Source organism: Nomascus leucogenys, chromosome 10 (genome assembly GCF_006542625.1).
Source record: "Nomascus leucogenys isolate Asia chromosome 10, Asia_NLE_v1, whole genome shotgun sequence".
In the NCBI taxonomy this organism is placed as follows: Eukaryota; Metazoa; Chordata; class Mammalia; order Primates; family Hylobatidae; genus Nomascus; species Nomascus leucogenys.
The window spans coordinates 92,803,912-92,825,558 of NC_044390.1; the positions used below are offsets into that span (position 1 = coordinate 92,803,912).

Consider the following 21,647-nt stretch of genomic DNA (forward strand, 5'->3'; position numbering starts at 1 on the left):
GAGGAGCCCTTATTCTTTATTTTCTCAATCAAACCTGCGTGCATATCAGGACTGAGTGCTACACTGAGTGAAAACAGTTTTGTCGAAATGCATCAGGGTTACATGGTGGGAACAGTGGCTCTGTATGCCAAGTAACTGACCCCTTGTCAATTGGCTTTGCCCTGAAGGCTCCTGGGTAACTTATGGATTGGAAAACTCTAAAATGCAGATGGACTGAAAGAGCCTTGCTGGGAACTGACCACTTTAAGCTGGGTAGAGCCCCAGAGTCCACAAAACTGCCTGTGTTTCTGCTTCACTGGCCTGGAGGTGATTGGACTTCTTCCCCTGGGCTTGGTTGAAGTTATGTTCGTAGTCAAGCTCAGGGGCTACATCTGAGATCAGGGTCATGGGTGAGATTCCAGAGCCTAAATTCCAGAGATTCCACGGAGACAGTTAGTCCTTGGGTACCACCTGCTTAATACCCTTTTCCACACTAGAAATGTTCAACCATTTTCTGCACTGCCTTGACTTTCCTGTCTGGTACCAAAGTGTGGGATCCATGTCCAGATACTCTGGAAAAATCTGTGGGTGCTTTTGATCATTCATCATGCAAGTTAAACAACAGAGATGAGACTCCTTTGAACCCTATATCTTAGAATTAATTCTACCATTCCCGAACCTCGAGTGTCTCAAGTGTGTTGAGTATCTCTCTCTGCTGGGAACACACTTTCCCTACATCTCCCATGTCTGGGTCCTTTTCCCCACCTCAACTGTTAGGGAGTCACCTTCTCTGACCTTGTTGTCTAAAATTGGCCCTCCCTCCCCTGCCAGCTCATCACCCTCTACCTGTCATCATCCTGTTTCATCTTCTTCCTAGACATTATCACTGGTTGATATTTAGGGTTCATTTTCTGTCTTCCTCCCCAGAAGGTGGGATTCATGACAGTAGGGTTATCCTGGTCAGTTGTGTCCACATCTTTCACCCCTGCACCTAGCACAATGGCTGGCACAGTTAATGTTTGTTGAATGAGTGAATGGATCTGTGCTTTAGTCCAAGCTTCCAGGGCCATTTAGTTTTTGAAGATTAGACTGACGGAGATCATTCCTATCGTCATTGACCCACATTGTGGTTTGAAGGCAGCCACATCTAGATGGGGAAGTACCTGTTAGGGAACAGAGATGGATGGGTGTGGGTTTTAAGGTGGAATGAAACTGCATTTCCTTGTGTCTGGGAACCCATCTATAAATTCTCCAGCTCAGCTAGGTCAGGCTGAGGTTGGGGAATCTCAACTCAAAGTCCTTACCACTTTGCTCTATGCTTTATCTGCAGCACTCCATTCACTGTGGGTTTGGAAGCTACCACTGCTGCCACCTCCTCTACTTCCACCTTCTCCTTCCTCCTTCTCTTCCTCTTCCTTCACTTCCCCTCCTTCTCCTTCTCTTTCTCATTCTCCTTCTCCTTCTTTCTCCTCCTTCTCCTTCTCCTCCTCCTTTCTCTTCCCCTTCCCCTTCTTCTTTTCCTTATTCCAAAGCAAGTCATGGAAAGATCAGTGGCAATTAACGCTGGACCACCCTGCATTAAGTAAGGGCACTAGGGTACATAGCTACACAATGTACAGAAAATGGGCTCACTATTTTCAGAGTCTGACGAGAAGCAGAAATTCCTCTGTAGTTAGAACAGAGCAGCTTTAAATGCAAGGACTTAAGTACACAGGGAATGAAACAGATGAGAAGCAGACATAGAACAGGGGAGAGCTGGGCACCCTAGTAAGAGTGGGAATCTGCTCCCACCCCCAGGCCAGAGGGTGAGGGTGGAGGGGGTATAACCAGAGCCCAGGATCTGGGGGTCACTGCTGCAGCTAGAATCACATTTGAGCAGCCTGGTTAGGGCTGGAGTGTGGGAGAGATTCAACTGTTGCAAAGGATGCTACCTGAGGCAGGGCTAGGAGTGGGGTGAGGAATTACCTGGCTTCTACCTCCCTCCTCCTGCCAGATCCTGCAAAGTCTTTCACTTAATCTCATCCTGCTGGCTGAGGCATAAGCTTAGGAAGCAGCATCTTCAGGGGTCAACACTACTATGATCCAAAACTGATCAGAGGAGGGCCAGGGCCTGGATTTGAGGGTGACGGGCTCCAGCCAGTGCTGTTATCTTGCTTGTTTTATTGCATGATGTGATTCCTGCGAACCAAATCCAGCCTGTCCCTCAGAAGCTTGCATATTCAGAACGTGGCCATGCCAAGTCTCGTTCCTCTCAGGTCTCCTTTTGGCTCCCTCGGCCCAGAATGCTCCACTACGGCTGATTTCTTGTCACTTTTCATTTGAAGGTCAACTCGTGGAGAGGCCTCTCCTGGTTGCCCTGGCTAAATTAGTCTCCCCCTTTCTATTTTCACTTATTTGTCCTTGTCTTGTGCGGATCCCATCACTGTCTGTGATCTATGCTTATTTATGTGGGTGTTTGTGTCCTGTCTGTCTCAGTCTAGGTCCAGCCATAAGAAAGAATGTGAACATGGAAAGTTTAACATAGAGAATTGTTAACTATCACAGAGGACTGGGATAGTGAGGGATTGGTTAGTTAGAAGTGAAGAGAACTCTAAAGAACATAGGAATGGCAGATATAGGGAGCAGCTACTAGCCTGAGGGCTGAACTATAATGCTCAAAGAAGAGGTTTCCCTGCCTATCCCCCCAAAGCAACATTTCTGGAGAGGTTGTGGTCACAGCTCACTGAATGGCAGACAAGTTGCTGATGCAGCACTTGGATGGAGCTTGATGGAAATCTGTCCTCTGTAGTGCTAGGGACAGCTGTTCACAAGGGTGATGCACTTGCTACCAAACTACTGAAGGTGGATGTTGGGGAAAGCTGCCAGCTGTGAGGTGCTGCTGGCCACCATGCACTGCAGGAGTGGGACACCGAGGAAGCCACTCATGCTGGAGAAGGTCCATGCATGGCAGGAGCTGCAGAGAGAGGGCCTCAGCATCAGAAAGCCAACCCTTTCCTCCCAAACCGTCTCTCCAGCATGTTCTACTGACAGCCTAACATTGTGCCCATTGGAAAAGCAAAAATATTGAAATAGGGCTCAGATCTATTTTCACAGAGCAGGTAATGAGGGGTGAACTTGGAAATGAGAGGCCATGAATCCATAGCCAGCATACTGCAGGTCTTCCCCGCTGGATTTCAAGCTCCCTGATGAGAGGGGACATGTTTGTATTGCTCGCCAGATATTTTTTCAGCATGGTGCCGAATATATAGTATTTGCTCAGCAAATGAACAAATGGTTATGTCTACCATTAGAGCCTGAGTCCATTGGCTAGAGAGCTCTTGCTTGCTGTATTATTAATTTTCCTGTGCTGCTCCAACAAATTACCATAAACTCAACGACTTTAAAAACCTACAAATTTATTCCCTTGGAGTTCTGGAGGTCAGAAGTCCTAAGTAGGTTCCCTGGGCTAAAGCGAAGTTGTCAGCAGGGCTGGTTCCTTGGAAGCTCTAGGGGAGAATTTATTCTGTACTGTTTCCAGCTTCTAGAGGCCGCCAGCTTTCCTTGGCTCATGGGTCCACATGACTGTCATCTCTGCTTCCATCATTGTATCACCTTCTCTGACTCTCCTGCTTTCTCTTCCTTTTTAAGGACCCTTGTGATGACATGGGGCCCACCCAGATAATTCATGATAATCTCCCCATCTCAAGATCCCTAACTTAATCACACTTGCAGAAATTCCTTTGGCCATGCCGACTAACATATTCACAGGTTCTGGGATTAGGTTGTGGACATCTCTGGAGGGGGCTGTTATTTTCCTACCACACTTGCTTATGCAGGATTCCAGCTCTCTCTAGTTGGAGCTTCCTCAAGCTGGGTGCTCAGGGCTCTCCATCCCTCCTCCCATGATCTGCTCTGTCGTTGTGTGTAGCCCCAGGCTGCTGCCTGTACCAGCTTACAGCTTGATGCCTCCCAGGTTGCTGCCTTGGGAGCTCTCTTGGCCTCCATGTCACTCTGGCACCTCTGACAGCTCCAAGATCCTAGGGATACTACTCTCTCCTCACTGGGGATGCACTTTCATTGTGCTTGGCTCTTCCAGAGGACCCCAGAGCAGAGCTTCCAGAGCACCAAGGAACATGAGTCTCTTAGTTTTCACAGGCATCCTCATCCCCAGGGGGGATGTGGACAACCACGGGACAGGGGCTGGGTGGGCTCTGGTCGTAATTCCACATCACTGTCCTCTAATCCTGGGACTGGGAGGAGGAGACCCGAAGTCAAAGCCCAGCTGCCCTCTCATTCTCCACGTAGCCTCAGGCTGGTCATCTAACCTCCCTTTGCTTTAGTAGCTCATGTGTGAGTTTCCAAGCGAGAGTACCTCTTCTGTCTACCTCACAGTGGTGTCAGATGGGTAAACTGAGCCATAAAAGATATGAACATGCTTAAACTATCAAAGCAAATATAAAAGTCATGTATGTAGAGGGAAAGTGCCCCAGATAGGGCACCGGATCAGATTCAGCTGGTGTGTGGGATGAACAATCCTCTCTATCCAGCCAGTTTCATTATCCTATTGATTTGCCTGGGAAAATTTCAATTATGATTACCTTCAAGGTAGGTGGCAGTGAGATATTTTGGTCAAGAGTGAGGGCTGTTGGGTCAACCTGCCTAGTTTGAAATTTGAGCTCCAGCTACTAGCTTCATGATATTGGGCAAGTCACTCAATCTTTCTGAAGCTCCAATTCTTTATCTGTAAACTGTAAAAATCACACTGACTGCCTGATAGTTTTGTGAGGATTAAATGATATACTAAGGTAAAGTGTTTTCCCATTGGCCTGGCATACTGCATGCACTCAATAATGTTGGGCTGTTATAACTTTCATCATTGTCATTGTGTTGTCTAGCTATCTGTAGGTGTAGTTGTCAAATTTGGGAGAAGGTAAAACAGAAGTTCAACCTCAGGATGGATGATGGTGGGTTCTCCTCTTGGAGAAAAGGAGGAGGAAAGGAGTCTGATTTGCTGAGTCAGACACAGCCAAAGGGTTTAGGGTGGGCACATTATGGGTGCAGAGAGAGAGAGAGAGAATCACAGAGGGTCTGGGAGCCCATGGAGGGCTCCTACTCTTTGGGAGGGTCAGGGTAGAAAGGGGAGGAGGAATGTGCTATCTAATTCTTGAAGGTGAATGGACATTAGCCAGGTGGAAAGAAGGAAGGTGTTCTAGGCAGATGGAATGATGTGTGTGATGAGTAGGAGCAAGAGCATGGGTGCTTACAGGGCTGCAGGTGGCTCAGTGGGGCTGGTGTTTGGGCTGAGGGGAGGTGATAAGGGGAACAGAGAAGGGGGCAGCAGAACACTCTAGTAGGCTTGCATACTATGCTAGGATGTCTGATCTTTGTTCTGAAGTTATCCTTTATTCATTGGTTTGGATCATTTATTGAGGATCACAAAGAATGTATGAATCCACAAGTATTCATTGAAGTTCTGTACGTTGTGGTTTGAATATGTCCTCTCCAAAATTCACAAGGAAACTCAATCCCCCTTGTGATGGTGTTACCAGGTGAAGCCTTTTGGAAAGTGATCAGCCATGAGGGCTCTGCCCTCACAAATGGATGGCTTCCTTATAAAAGGGTTGGAGGAAGCTGGCTTAGGCCCCAGTGCCTGTCCCTTCCGCCATGCGAGGACATGGTGTTTCATCCTCCCTGGAAGATGCAGCAAGAAGGCACCATCTTGGAAGCAAAGAGACCAGATCTTCAGCAGACACTGACCTTGCTAGGGTCTCTGTCTTGGCCTTCCAGCATCTGGAACTGTGAGGAAGTAAATTTCTGTTCTTTATAAATGACCCAATCTCAGGTATTTTGTTGTAGCTGCACAGAAGAAGGACCTGTGGTATACTTGGCAGGTGGAGTGGTAGCCAGTGGTGTTCTCTTAGCCCATGGCCACTCCTGCCTCCTGCTTCCTTCCCAGCTTTCTTGCTAAAAGGGCCTCGGTTATGATCTTTGCCCTCTGAGTGGCCACATCCTTTGGTCCACTGGGTAAGGTTGGACCCTTCCACAGTCCCAGGGTGGCATCTGGATTGGCCTAAACCATCACGGTTTGTTCATCCCCTTCCCTTGTGATTATTGAACCCTGGGGGAAGTTGCCTAGTTGGGCGAGGGGTCTGGAGAAGTAATAACTTGTCGTTAAAAAGGATCGAAGCACAGGGCTATTCCTGCTTTCTGTCCCTGAGCGTGACTGTGTAAGGAGCGGGAGGTGTCACTGTGAGAGGAGCTGCACACACTCTGGGGCAGCAGAGCAGAGAGAGGGTGGGAGGCTGTGTCCTCGCCAGTGTCACAGGCTGCCCAGCTACCCCATTACCAGCCTCCCTCCTCTGGGCCTCCTGCCTTGTGACACAGTAAACCTGCCCACTGTAAATCCCCTCTGGCTAGCGCTTAGCTTCAACTTGGAGGGTTTCAACTGAAGGCTCTTCTTAGCCTCCCATCACCTTCCTAGGCCTGCTGGGCTCCTCGCACAGGGGTTGTCACTATCAGGAAGGAAGGGGCAGGGATGCCATCCACTGTGCCGTCCCTCATTTCTCCCTGGAGAGGAGACTCATTCCTACAGGCCCCAGTTGGCTGTGGCACCTTCCTTCCCATTGGTTAAAACTGGGTGGCATACACAGATGCTGGGGGAATGAGGGTCTGGCCTTGTAATCTTACCTGTGACAGCCATGGACTGGGCAGTTGAAGCATCTACACTCATGGAATTGCCCATGCAGTGCCCCTAGTGCCCTCTGAGAAGGTGCTGCTGTCCTGGGATTCAACCCCAGGCTTATGATTTAGGACTTTGCTGCCACAGGTGTGTGATCCTGGATTGTGTTGGTTGCTGTTGACATTTTGGGTAGCAAGTCAGCCTCTATTTCATGAAGATAAATATGCAGCTTTTGGGAGAGTGCCTTATAGGAAGTGGGAGAGACCCAGTCATAGACACCAGGGTGGGGCTGATGTAGTAGCCAAGCAGGCATGCTGGCAGAGGGAGGCGGCTGTGGGGAGGTGCTCACTCATTCATTCTTCCTTCCTTCCATTCATCCAGCCATTCATCCATCCAACCACCCATCCACCCTTCCATCCACCCATCCACCCTTCCATCCACCCATTTACCCTTCCATCTACCCATCCACCACCCTTCTATCCACCCATCCACCCTTCCATCCACCCATCCACCCTTCCATCCACCCATCCACCCTTCCATCCACCCATCCACCCTTCCATCCACCCATTTACCCTTCTATCCCCCCTCCACCCTTCCATCCACCCATCCACCTTCCATCCACCCATCCACCCTTCCATCCACCCATCCACCCATCCACCCATCCACCCACCCATCCACCCTTCCAACCATCCATCCACCTTTCCATCCACCCATTTACCTTTCCATGCACCCATCCACCCTTCCAACCACCAGTCTACCCTTCCATCCACCCATCCACCCTTCCATCCACCCATCCACCCTTCCATCTACCCATTTACCCTTCCATTCACCCATCCATCCTTCCAACTACCCAGCCACCCTTCCATCCACCAATCCACCTTCCATCTACGCATCTACCTTTCCATCCACCCATCCAACCCAGCCACCCGTCTAGTCAAACAGTGAACAGCAAACATTTATTTAGCATCACTATGTGCTGGATTCATAATTTTTTAGTGAATGAAAAGAGAGAAAATGGAATGGATGGAAGTTTTGGAGTTGAAATTATTAGGCCTTGGAAACCATTTGTGTCTAAGATTTCCATTTCTAGCAGAGCAGCACAGATGGCCAAAAGCTTCAAAAACCCCTTCTTGAAAAGAGTGGTCTAAGAAGAGGGATGCTGCCACCCAGGGTGACAGTGGTGCTTTCTGCATTATCTTCTACATCTGTATCATCTTTTTGCCCCCTCTCTGTGGCTAAGAAATGCTAACAAATGTGTCTATTTCTTTTTTTTTTCCTCTGGAGGCACAAATTTTCCTTTTTCCTTCAATGGTGTCCCTTCTTTAGGTTTTCTGCCCAATTACTGAGCTTTGAGCTTAGAGCTTTATTTCCGTGGGTGGCTTGGTGTTGAGGGCTGCAGTCCACCCTTCAACGACTGTTCTTAAAACTAAAAATCCTGGCTCTGCACATGCAGATAAAAACCACATTATCTTTCAAAAAGATTGGAATAAAAAAATGAGCACACTTGTGAGTTTCTAGGCAACTGGGCACATGGGCTCAGCACAGGCTACAACGAGAGATCATCAGATTCCTTTTTAGTCGTGTTGGCCTGAAACCTTACAACAAGGCCTGGACACAAATACTTCTTTATTCCAGAGAGCGTTTGTATGCCTCTTCTGTGCCGAGCACTGTTCTAGTGAATGGCGATGAATAAGGCAGACAAGGCCTCAACTCTCATGCTGTCATGCTAGGGGAGGGGACTGATGAATGCAAGAAACATAAACAGTTGACCTTTGAACAATGCAGGCATTAGGGGCACTGACCCCTCTACAGTCAAAAATCTCAGTATAACTTTTGACTGACTGAAAACTTAACTACTAATAGACTACTGTTGACTAGAAGCCTTACTGACAACATAGTTAATCAACACATTTTGCGTGTTATATGTGCTATGTATCAACAGTCTCCAACCTTTTTTGGCACCAGGGATTGGTTTCACGGAAAACAGTTTTTCCATGGACCAGGATGAGGGGATGGTTTCTGGATGACTCAGGTGTATTACATTAATTGTGTACTTTATTTCTGTTATTATTCCTCCTTTCTTCCTCCCCCTCTTTCTTTCTTCCTCCCCCTCCTCCTCCTTTCTCCTTCCTTCTCCTTCTTTCTTCCCCCTCCTTCTTCCTCCCTCCTCCTTCTTCCTTTTTCCTCCTTGTTTCTTCTTCCTTCTCCTCCTTCCTCTTCCTTCTTCTTTTGAGATAAGGTCTCAGTCTGTTGCCCAGTTTGGAGTGCAGTGGCACAATCACAGCTCACTGCAGCCTCGGTCTCCCAGGCTCAAGTGATCCTCCTGCCTTAGCCTCTCAAGTAGCTGGGACCACAGGCATGCCACCATGCCTGGTTAAGTTTTTACTTTTTAATTTTTAAGTTTTTGTAGAGACAAGGTCTCACCACGTTGCTCAGGCTGGTCTCAAACTCCTGGGCTCAAGCAATCCTTCCAGTTCAGCCTCCAAAATTGTTAGGATTACAGGCGTGAGCCACTGTGCCTGGCCTGAAACTTATTAAGTACCCAGGAGGCCTTTTATTTTCTTCGAATGATTCTGCCTGGTGACCGCAAAGGCCAACAGGGACTTGACTCTTGCAAAGCTCTCCTTCCTGTCAAGAGAGTCTTTCTCTGCCTTCCCACCTCTGTGTGTCCTGTGCTCACTGACTTTGCTGGTTGCTGGGATTCAGACGGGAGCAGCCTCTGTCTGTGGAGTCTCCAGTGGTGAGTAGGGGTGCTTTACCCCAAGCAAGGGCCAGCAGATGCCACATGGACCCTTGCGTTCTGTCCCAGCTTTGGGAAGCCATAAGTAGGAGGGCATTTTAGAAAGGTTTGAAGGCTTCTGGAGCAGTCTATGTCTTGTCTTTCATCTTTTGTGTAAAACTTTAAAATCTAAACAGTGCTTGAATACATCTTCCTAAAACATCACAGATAAGTGCCCGTTGGCTGCTCACTAATTCCTGCTGCCTCACCCGAATGAATGATTGTATATCATTTTATTTCTTTTAGCCAGAACATTATCTTTCAATGTATCTACATTCTCATATATATATGGGGCCGCAGGAGTTCGAGGCTGCAGTGAGCTGTGATTGTGCCACCACACTCCAGCCTGGGTCACAGAGCGAGACCCTGTCTGTAACAAAACCAAACAAATGTATATGGGGCTGCAGAAAATCCATCGTATGGCTTTGTGTGTGGTTGTGTTTTAAAACAAATGGCATTATGTTGAGTGTAATATTCTTTACAGTCATCAACATGCTTTGGAGGCCTTTTGTGCTAATATGAATAGAGCTTAATCATTTTCTAAAAACTGTTATATTCTGCAGTAGGTTATTCCATAGTTTTTTTTTTTTTTTAACCATTTCCCTATTGATGAATATTTAGGTTGCTTCAATTTCTTTTCTTTTCTCCTCTCTCTCTCTTTCTCTCTCTCTCTCATCCACTCCCTGACCCCCAACTAGGATGCATCCTGTAAAGCTCCATCTGGTTTGGGGGTGGGAAGTGGGTTGTACATCATGTGCCAAATGGTTGACTGCTGGAGCGCTATGTTAGGCAGGAAAAAGGATGCCAATCAGTAAACAATGTCTGTTTTGGGTGCTATATTAGTTTTCTAGGGCTGCAGTAACAAATTACCACAAACTAGGTGGCTTAAAACAATAGGAATTTATTTCCTCACAGCTCTGGAGGCCAGAAGTCTGAAATCAAGGTGTTAGCAGGGAGGTGCTCCCTCTGACGCTTCCCGGGAGGAGCCTCCCCTGCCTCTTCCAGCTTCCGCTGGCTCCAGGCGTTCCTTAGCCTGTGGCCACCTTGCCCTCATCTCTCCCTTGGTCATCACATAAGCTGTGTGTGTGTGTCTGTGTCTCTGTGTCCTCCCCTTGTAAGGACACCAGTCATTGCATTGAGGGCTCACTCTAATCCAGTATGACCTCATTTAAACTAATGACATGTGCAAAAATTCTATTTCCGAATCAGGTCACATTCTGAGGTTGTTGGTGAACATGAATTTATTTTTATTTTTTATTATACTTTAAGTTTTAGGGTACATGTGCACAACGTGCAGGTTATTACATATGTATACATGTGCCATGTTGGTGTGCTGCACCCATTAACTTGGCATCTAACATTAGGTGTATCTCCTAATGTGAATGTGAATTTTAGGGGGACACTAGCTCGCTATAGGTATAGGAGGCGGGCGGGGGGCTACATGAGTGCCATTAACTACTTAGATCTGGGGCAGCCCAGTCACTGCACCTTCCGCACGTGCAGCGAGAACTGGAGTTCCAGATAATGACTCTGCCAGGCTGCTAAATCTCCAGCCATTCACTCAGCTACACAATACTCACACTCAGTCGTGTTGACTGGACTCTGCTAATCAGGACAGGACAGAACTTTTACTGTCTTTGAATGTTATTTTATTTTTTTCTTTTTGTGTTGTTTTGTTTTTGTTTTTGAGACAGAGTCTTGCTCTGCCACTCAGGATGGAGTGCAATGGTGTGTTCACAGCTCACTGCAGCCTTAACCTCCAGGGCTCACGTGATCTTCCCACTTCAGGTTCCCGAGGAGCTGGGACTATTGGCACATGCCACAACACCTGGCTTTTATTTATTTTTTTGTAGAGACAAAGTCTCACTATGTTGCCCGGGCTATTCTCCAACTCCTGGGCTCGAGTGATCCTCCCACTTTGGCCTTCCAAAGTGCTGGGATTGCAGGAGCGAGCCACTGTGCCTGGCCTGAGAGTTATTTTTGTTGCACCCTGATGTCATAGCCTACCTAGAAGGTCCATGTTTCTCCCCCTTCCCACAAAACCCCAAGTTTGTCAGTATAATTACTGTTGAGGAAGACACAAAACATTTGGCAGTCGGTATCTAGAACAGACTGAAGGTCTCTGTGTCTTAGGTTCTGTAATATACCAGAATGAGCAAGGTGTTTTGCAAACAGCCGTAACCTCAGTTATATACGCACCATTTCACCTGATTGATCCTACCCTCTCACAGCTGAAAGGAGCAATTTTAAATGGTCAAGGAGAATGCCTGTCCACTGGGTACACTTTACAAATGGCCACAAGTAACCGTCTTTGTCAGCTGAGCTGAAAGCCATGTGCTTTGTAAATGCCGCCGTAGCACTTGGTGCAGAGTGGCCACCCTACTTGTGGCATTCCTGGCGCTGCAAGCCAACTACCCACACTGTTATTCCAGCACGTGGTGCCAGGCAGGCCGTTTAGTAAACCCGTCGCCGCAGTGGCCCCATAACTGGATTTAGCTGTTATGCCATTTCCTAACTTACATTAAAAACATAACAATATTAAAGGACTGCTCTTGCAGAGTGAACTGGAGTCAGCTCAGTGGAAAGGAAGGGAAAAGCCCATTAAGATGTTCGGTTCAGTTGACCTGCCTGTATTTGGGAAAACCTTTGCTGATGTATAATTTCTGAAGGCGAAAGGGAAAAATAGGCCCAGCTAAGCAAGTTTGGGAAAGAAATGGGTGGTTGTCAGTCAGAGCAACAAAGTAGTGGAATTCCAGGTGCTTCAACGGCAGGGATGAGACATGACAAATTTTTAAAGACTCCGTCAATATCATTAATATCTATGACCTGTCTCACAAGGATGGCTGTCTTGCAGCCCTGGAATTGTCCTGCTTGTCGGTGGGCCCCGAATCCCCAAATTGAGACTGATTATGCAAGGGATTTTATGGTCCTATTTTACAACCCTTTAAAGGTAGTAAAATAATCAGGAAGCTATATCTTTGTTTGTTTGTTTGTTTTTGAGACAGAGTCTCACTCTGTTGCCCAGGCTGGAGTGCAATGGTGCGATCTTGGCTCACCACAACCTCTGCCTCCTGAGTTCAAGCAATTCTCCTGCCCCAACCTCTTGAGTAGCTGGGATTATAGGTGTGTGCCACCATGCCCAGCTAATTTTTGTATTTTTAGTAGAGACAGGGTTTCACCATGTTGGGCAGGCTGGTCTCGAACTCCTGACCTCAGGTGATCTGCCCCCCGACCCCCACCCCACCCCCCCGGCTCGGCCTCCCAAAGTGCTGGGATTACAGGCGTGAACCACCACACCCGGCCTTAGGAACCTGTATTCTGAGACAATAATTTTCTTTTAAAAAAACAACTCACTGTTGACGGTGAACTTGATTATGTATCACAGTTTGGGGGTTGTGAACATGCAGGCTGTCTCTGAGCACTTTGATGTTGAGTTGCCCGCTGCAAGCCTGATATTTATGTTTGGAAAACCAGAGCTCTTGCCAGGGAGTCACTTTGCCAGCCTCTGTACTGATCAGGAAAGGGCCCCTTTTCCACAGCTGGGGAGATGTGAGATGCGTGTGCTTAAGAAAATCAAGCTGCTGTCGTTCAATTCCAGCCTGGCTTAAAGCTGTGTGACCTTCAACACAGTCCCCCTTACCTATCCCATCGGTAAAAAGTGTAATATAATTCCTACCAGAAGCCAGAATAAGCTTATCTTGTTATCATGAGGATGAAGTGAAGCAGTATTTGCACACTGCTTGTCACATAATACATGTATGATAAATGTTAAGAGTTTGTTTCTTATTTTTGTTTGAAGGTGAAATACTTAAGATAGTGGTGAAATTCAACATATTTAATAACGGGGTGGTGTTGCCACTGGCCAGTCGGAATAGATGCACCTTGTAAATAATTATTACAGCCTCTCCCCTTCCCAGGGCACTCCAGCTGCACATCAGCCCCGCCTGAGACAAACAGCGAGGGAATGTTCCTAAACGCTTGTTTTCCCCTTGCATAGCTGATTGCAGAGCCCAGCAAGTCTTTCTCTAAATGGCTTTACTTTGACAAGGGGTCGCGATGGCATTTTGATTGCCATCAGCCTCTCCTCCGGGGAAGGGCCTCGTGGGCGATGGTCCCGGCGCACCCGCTAGATGGCGCCGCAGACCAGGTTGTACAGGCCGCGCGCCCTCCCCTCCCCCGCGGAGGCTCCTGGAGCCCCTGCCAGGCCCGACTGGCCGCGTCCTCAGGACCTGCGATTTCCAGGGATTCCCGATTTCTCTGAGTGTGAGCAAATAAAGGCTCCTTCCTGCAGCCCGAGCCAGCGCTCAGCGCAGCCCGTGACCCCTGGCACCTGACAACCTGCTTCAGCCAAAATCTTAAGAGGCTTTATTATTTTTATTTAAAATGATGCATGCTCATTTTAACATTTTTGAACAATATATGGAAAAATCAGAATCTCAGCACCCCCGATATAGCCAGCAGTAATACTGGAAAATTATTTTTCCATGTACGGAGTCAGAGTCCACGTATGGGCAGAGAGATGACTGTGGCTGGACACGCAAGTGGCCGGCGAACTTCATACTTCATGAAAATGGGAGCATATTCTGTGTGCTGGGTTTTTTCTTTATTAAGTGCTAAGTCCTTCCTTTTACTTACATTTAAGAGAAGACAAATAACCTAATATGAAGTTTCTGAACTTCAAAAAACCATTAATCACTACAAGAAATACTGGTTTTTTAAAAATCACCTTGCTGGCTGGGCACGGTGGCTCACGCCTGTAATCCCAACACTTTGGGAGGCTGAGGCAGGAGGACCGCTTGAGCCCAGGAATTTGAGACCAGCCTGGGAAACACAGTGAGACTCCTATCTCTACAAACATTTAAAAATTAGCCATGCATGGTGACACATGCCTGTAATCCCAGCTACTCCAGAGGCTGAGGTGGGAGGATTGCTTGCACCCAGGAGGTCGAGGCTGCAGTGAGCCATGATCGTGCCATTGCACTCCAGCTTGGGTGACAAAGCAGAACCCTGTCTCAAACTTCCCATCCCACAACCAAAACCAAACCAAACCCAGACAACAACAGCAACAACAAAACAGTAAACAAAAATCATCTTACTGTGATTAAAGGGAAATGGTTCATGGTAAAAACAAGTCAGTGATTAGAGTCATTATTTTTATTATTACTATTACTACCATCATTACCACCATTACAGTTACATCCACTCTTCCTATTTTTATTATTACTATTACTACCATCACTACTACCATTGTAGTTACAGCCACTCTTTCAGATGCCACAATTTAATTTTAGTGTAGAACCTGAAGCTATCCAATATGGTAGCCATTAGCTTCATGTGGCTATTAAAATTAATAGTAAATACAATTAAAAAATTCAGTTTCTCAGTTGCACGTGCCACATTTCAAGTGCTCAGTGTCCACATGGAGCTCGTGGTTACCACATCTGGCAGCACAGATACAGAATCTTCTAGCAGTGAGGAAAGATCTGTTGGACGGCGCTGCTATTGATTAATTATCTTCCCTGACAGATGAATAAACAGCACCGTGAGACTCCTGCCTAGGTATTTATTAATTGTATATAACCTATATATCTAATATATGTATTTACACTAAGTTTTATCACATTTATATTTGCTCGTAGAACCCAATGCTTCCACTTAATATTAATTTGTTGTTCATATTCCATAACAGGCATCCCTACTCACTTCATCAGTTACCACCATTGTTCCAGAAAAGACTGGTCTCTTTTGTCACTGATGGCCCCTTTGTGTTGAGAATTTTTGACTTTTTCATTCTGTTAGTCTCATTTTAATGAGATCCTGAGCGAGGGAAAAGATGAATCAAGTTTCCAGCCCGCTGTGTTTAACTGGGAGTCCCACAGGGCTTGGTAACCTGTGAAATGCTGCTGAGATTTAAAGGGTTGTTTGCCAGTCATTCCTCCCACACCTTGACCGAGGGCCTGTGTGCCACCACCAGGCTGGGAGCCAGCACCTGATGAAGGAGGCTCAGTTCTTGCCATCAGGGATTTCAGGAAAGCTTTTTTTTTTGCCAGGAACACAATTCTCCTACTTTTTTGTGAAATTTTTTTAATGAAGGAGGAAAGATTCTCTGCCACGATTAAAGACCAAGCTGAACTCCTGGGGTGAAGGTATTGTGTCTTTCTATAATTAGACTCAGCTGAAGAAGCTGCTGGATTCTTTTCTGAGACAGACAAGGCATGAGAGTATTTAGAAAAGACCAAGAGAGGGGTTGGGGCAGACTTGCCCACCTTTGCATTTTCTCCAGAACCACCTTTGACTCTGGAAAATGTCCACTTTGCACAGGTGATGGTTGTAAGGTCCCACACTCTTTGCAGGAGAGGGGAGCTTTCAGATAGAGTAAATTTCTACCTGTCCAGGCAGCAAGAAACCAAAGGCGGCTGAATGCAGTCTACTTTCCTTGCAGGACTATGCCTCTACTCTGTGATTTTACAACCACATCAGACTTCTCCTGTGACTGTGCCTTGTGGGCTGTTAAGAATTCCCACGTGAAAAGCAGCCACAACAAGCCAGGATTGCTTCTGCAGGGAGGTGGGTTGCATCTGGGCATGGTGGAGCTGCCCCTGTTTTCCACATGCCATGTGTCAGCTGGCCCTGACCTTGCTGTTCCTCTGACCTTTAAGAATGAAGGACAGGGTGTCAGGTCTTTGCTCTGTAAGGTGTGGCTGAATCCACACATAGTTTCCTTGCCAGGTGGTGACAGACTGCTGCACAGAGTGGTTGCATGTCAGAGTTAAACAGAGGCTGCTGTCCTTAAGAGGCGCCATCTCCCAGGGACGATGCCATCCATCTGAATTTCCCAAACGTAAAGCATCAGGAAGCTTCAGTAGGAAGCAACACTGGCTGGCAGGTTCTATTGGCTCCAGGGGTGATCATTCTGTTTTTTTGTACCATAAACCTGCTGGGGGGCCACAGAGTCCGCTGGCAGATAGCTAGGACTCAAATCCAGCACTTCCATGAACTCGCTCTCCATCACTGCACCATCCACTCAATTCAGGTGCATCTCATCTGTAATATGCAGTGAATGATGGTGCCCACCTCACACACTGGTTGTGAGGATTAAACAAGTTAATATAAGTAAGTGCTTAAAACATTGCCTGGCACATAGTAGATATTCAGTGAATGTTGTTTATTCGTCATTATCTAAAGACACCTTCTTTACCAGATGAATCATTTGAAAATAACCAAATCACACTCTGGGCAAAACCTTATATCCATTGTGGTAGGGAGACTAGTGGCCCTCCAAAGATGCCCACGTGTGAATCCCTAGAACCTGTGGATATGTTTCCTTACATGGCAAATAGGGCTTTGCAGCAGTCATTAGGTTAAGGATGTGAACTGGGGAGATTATCATGAAAAAAAAAATACTGGTAAATACATATGCATGCCATGCCTTGAAAACCTAGCTCAGAGATATGATAGTGCCAATACGAGACTTATTGTTTACTCTTTTTGAGATCTTTTTTAACTCTTTTTGAGATTTAAAAAAAAAATCAGAGTGTATCTGATTTGGATGGAAACATTGTTGATCATCTAATTAACGGGATATATGTCCAGCTGTCCCTGGTATCCTTAAGGGATTGATCCCAGGACAACCCCATGTATGCCAAAATCTGTGCATACTCAAGTCCCAAAGTAGAACCTGGGGAACCCACATATACAAAGGGTCGGCCTTCCTCATACACGGGCTTTGCATCCTGCAAACCCATATATAAGTGGACCTGCACAGTCCAAACCCATGTTGTTCAAGGGTCAACTGTATTACCTTTCAAAAACTGTTTAAGCATGAAAGACATTTCCCACAAAACACTGCAATAGGATAAATTTCCAAAAGCAAAACAAACCAACACACAAAACACAAATGCTTTCGAAGACTCCAGGCGGCAGAAAGACTCATTAAAGACACCTGCTGGCACCTCTTCTGGCTACTTCTACTGTTCCAGGGGCCTTCCTGGGAACTTTGGGTGCCTTGTTGTTGGTCTGTGGCCTTCTAAGCCACCTGGGGTGGACATCTGTTCTTGACAATGGCTGCAGTGAGGGGCATCACTGGGAGAGGAAGGAGGACGTGTGTTCGAGAGATATTGATTGATGCCATCCCTGGCTGTTTCCACATGACAAAGGCAGAGGGGAGCAGAGGTAGAAGCTGAGTCAGCTTCTTCCTGGATGGGGACATCAGGTCCTGTTCTTGTCTTGGCCAGGCTGAGCAGGGAAGTCTAGGAGGTGGCATATCAGGGACCACAGGTGGCAAAGCTCCTCTAAAGCACAGAGTTAGGAGCACTGGGTCCCAGGGCCAGGCCAACCTGGCTTCAAATATCCGCTCTGCCACTTATTGGCTGTGGGACCTGGGGCAAGTCCCTGGATGTCCCTGAGCCTCAGTGTCCCCGCCTGCAACATGGGGATGACAGCACCTCCCCAGAGGCCACTCGACTCCAGAGTCCACACACTCATCCACCACCCCGAAACTCTGCAGATCTCCACACCGTGCCCATCCCCATCCAGGCCTGCTTCCCCAACGTGCACGCTCAGCTGCTGTTGGCGTCAGCATCACCATCCCCGTCTCAAGTCTCCATCCACTGTGCTTCGGCAGCTGAAAGCCCACAGAGTGCATCTGATTTGGATGGAAACATTGTTGATCATCTAATTAAGGTCACCCTCCCAGGGAAACTGAGGCATGGGGTGATTTTTTTTTTTCCCAGGTTATTTATATTGTTCTTACCCTGGTTCAGAGAGAGTTTATTTATGATATCCAGCTAGGCAGGGCTGAACTGACCTAAGAATTCACATCTCCCAAGTCTCAGCTTTCTGTGATGAGGAACCAACCGTGTGAGGAGTTAGGGTCAGGGTTAGGATGCAGATAACTCTGGTCTCTGTTGGGTGGCCATCACCAATTTTAGGGATACTGCTGTTGGCTGTCACATCTCAGACGAGACACACAGACCTTCCTCAGCGGCACGCTAGCAAGCACATCTCAAGTGGTAGCTGTTAGACAGTCACTTGGCCAGGGACTACTTGCATTTTCACCAGGAATTCATTCTTGTTCCATTGCCAATCAATTAAACTTTCTATTCCTTATCCGTGGGCTGAATGCTTAATGATTCTGACGTGAGTCCAAGTTCAAAGGGCATCATTTGTAACTCTGAGAACAAGCCTTTTATTCAGTGGAATTCCTGTTTATTAACTCTGCCAGAGGCATTCATTTTTGAAAACCTAATTTGTCAAGGGTTTACTAAGATTTTGGTAATTCCAGGGTTCAGGAGGTTCTTCAAGTCCCATTCTTTGTGTTGACAGAATCTTCCGCCAGTCTTTCCTATATCAGCAGATGGCACCATCATCACCCTGTTGCTCGGAATGAAAATAGAGGAGTTACCCCGCATGCCTCTTCATTTTCAAGCATCATATTCAGCCCATCAGCAAGTCCTAGGATCTGTAATCTCCAAAATATATCCAGAATTCAACCATTCACTCCATCTCCAATGCCAGCACCCGAGCCCAGCCACCACCATCTCCTGCCAGACCGCCTGTCCTGGCCTCCTGCCTGGTATCCCTGTTCCACTCGTGTGTTATTGTCATCTATTCTCCACACCACAGCCAGGCCCTCTATTTAATTCATTAAACAGATTGTATGAGTCCCCTGATGAAAATCTCTATTGGCTTCCCATTGCATTGTGAATGACGCCATGACACACACATTCTTAAGTGGCCGAAAGAGGTCTGTGTGCTTTCTCTTGTCTACCCTCTTCCCTCACTTCTCATCCCTTTCCTATACTTTCTGGCCATGCTGACCTCCTTTCCTTTCTGGAATTGGCCAATCTTGTTCTCACTGCAAGGCCTTGGAACACGTCCTTCTCTCTGACAGGCTCTCTCTGACCCCAAGAGCAGCTTCATCTTCTCCCCGTTCAGGTCTTAGGTCAGGCATGTTCCCCTCGATGAGGTAATGGTGCTGTCTCTCAGTGACCCGTTATGACACCCATCTGGTTTCTTTCCTTTGCAGAATGAGCACTCTCCAAAATCCTCTGGTTACACATGTGTTTGGCAACTTATTAGCTCTCTCTTCCTGGGAATGTAAGCTCTGTGAGGGCAGGCCCTTGTTCATTTCCACAATTCTTTGATGAGTGGTTGGCTCTCATTTTGAGTGAACTTTGACATGCAGTCACTCATAATATTCCCCTATTATGCTTTTGATATGTCTAGACTCTCTAGTGATGTCACCCTTCTTATTCTGGCATTGATTCTTTGTCTTCTTTCTTTTGTTCCTGATCAGTCTGGCTAGAGTTTTATCAATTTTAATAATGATCTCAAATAATCAACTTTTGATTTCATAGATTTTGCATTATATTTTCATATTTCATTAGCTTTTGCTGTCATATTTGTGATTTCTTTTTGTCCGCTTACTTTGGTTTTAATTTTCTCTTTTTTAGTATATTAAGGTAAAAGCAGAAGTCACTGATGTAGACCTTTCTTTTCTCCCCTATAGACATTTAGTGCTATAAGTTTTCCCCTAAATTCTCATACATTGTATTTTCATTTTTCATTCAGTTCACAACATCCTCTAATTTTGCTTTTGATTTTTTCTTTCGTCCATAGGTTTTAGAAATGTGTTGCAGATTTTCCAATGTTTGGGGGCATTTTCCAGATATCTTTCTATTACTGATTTCTAACATTTATCCCATTGTGGCTGATAACATACTTTATGTCACTTAATTCCTTTTATATTTATTAAGACTTGCTTTATGGTGTAGAGATAATTTCTCTTGATAAATGCTCTTTGCACACTGAGAAATGTATTCTGCTGTTGTCGAGTGGATTATTCTATAAATGTCAATTGGTCAAGGTGGTTGATTGTTTTGTTCAAGTCTGCTAAGTCTTTGCTGATTCTTTTCCCACTTTTTGATATCAATTATTGAGAGGGGGTTCTGACATAGCCTACTGTTGTTGGAGATTTGTCTTTTTTTTGTTGTAGTTCTATCAGATTTTGCTCTATCCATTTTGAAGCTCTGTTTTATTAGATATATAAAATTTAAGATGGTTATATTATATTGATTAATTGAACCTTTTATCACTATGAGACGAACTTCTTTGTCCATGGTAATATTATGTGCTGTGGAATCTACTTTATCTGATACTATTATAGCCACTGTGGCTATCCAGTCCTTAATCCAGACTTTTCAGGAACTCTACAGCGAGCACTCAAGTCCACCAGCATCTCTTGCCTGGTTTGTGGTGTAATCTCTCCTGCTTCTACCCTGGCTCATTACAGTCTGCTCTCCACGCAACAGCCAGACCGATCATTTCTGACCTCTGATCCGTTGTTCCACTGTCATCTTCTCTCACTCAGAAAAACGTCGGAAATCCTTATCATGACCTAGTAGACCTCACTGGATCTGGCCCCTGGCCACCTTTCTGACCTCACCTCCTAATCACTCTCTGTCTTCCTGGTATCTCCCCTCCAGCCATATTGGCTTTATTGCTGTTTCTCAGATGTGCCATACATGGTTTTGCTGTAGGGCCTTTGCACTTCCTGTTCCCTCTGCCTGGCCTTCTCTTCCTCCAGATGTCTACAAGACTCATGCTTTCAGTTCAATCCGGTCTCTGCTCAAATATTACCTGGTAAGAGACGCCTTCCCTGATCACTCTGGAGAGAATGACCAACTCCTGTTATGCTGCTTCAGTTTTCTTGCTTTGTTTTTCTTCATAATAATCATTGTCACGACACATTTTGCTCTATCTTTCGCATCTGGAACAGCAGCTGACACATATAGAGAGTCCTCAACAAATAGTTGTTATCGAGCAGGAAACTTGAGTTTCAGAAGGAGCCAGGCAGCCTCTTCTGTGGGAGCTAGGGCTTGACCCTGGCACCCCTGATTCTGTCTGTCCTGACACTGTCCCTTCTGATATAGCCTCTTGGGGTTTTGCATCATTGGACAGATGCTCATTAAAACAGCCTCCTCTCTCATGTATTTCTTGGCACACAGGATATGACTGCATGGGCCTTGAAAAATAAGAGGTTGGAGTGTCAAATAAATATGGAAGAAATTTAATTAAATAAAGCTAGGTGGATTTCATTACCACAGGACTTCTTAAGAGCCTTTAATATACCAAAGTGCTTTATAAATCTTACCCTAAAAGGTGAGAGTGTTCAGCATTCCTCGGCTTCCATAGTCCTATCCTGCCTAAATGACTCCCTCAAATCAAGGG

At 46.3% G+C, this 21,647-nt stretch overlaps 1 protein-coding gene across 1 annotated transcript in view; it reads left to right on the forward strand.

Annotated features, from left to right (window-relative positions):
- LOC100606383 (transmembrane protein 132B) overlaps positions 1-21,647 on the forward strand; it is a 494,015-nt gene that overhangs the window by 349,731 nt on the left and 122,637 nt on the right. The gene's annotated exons all lie outside the window — the stretch shown is intronic.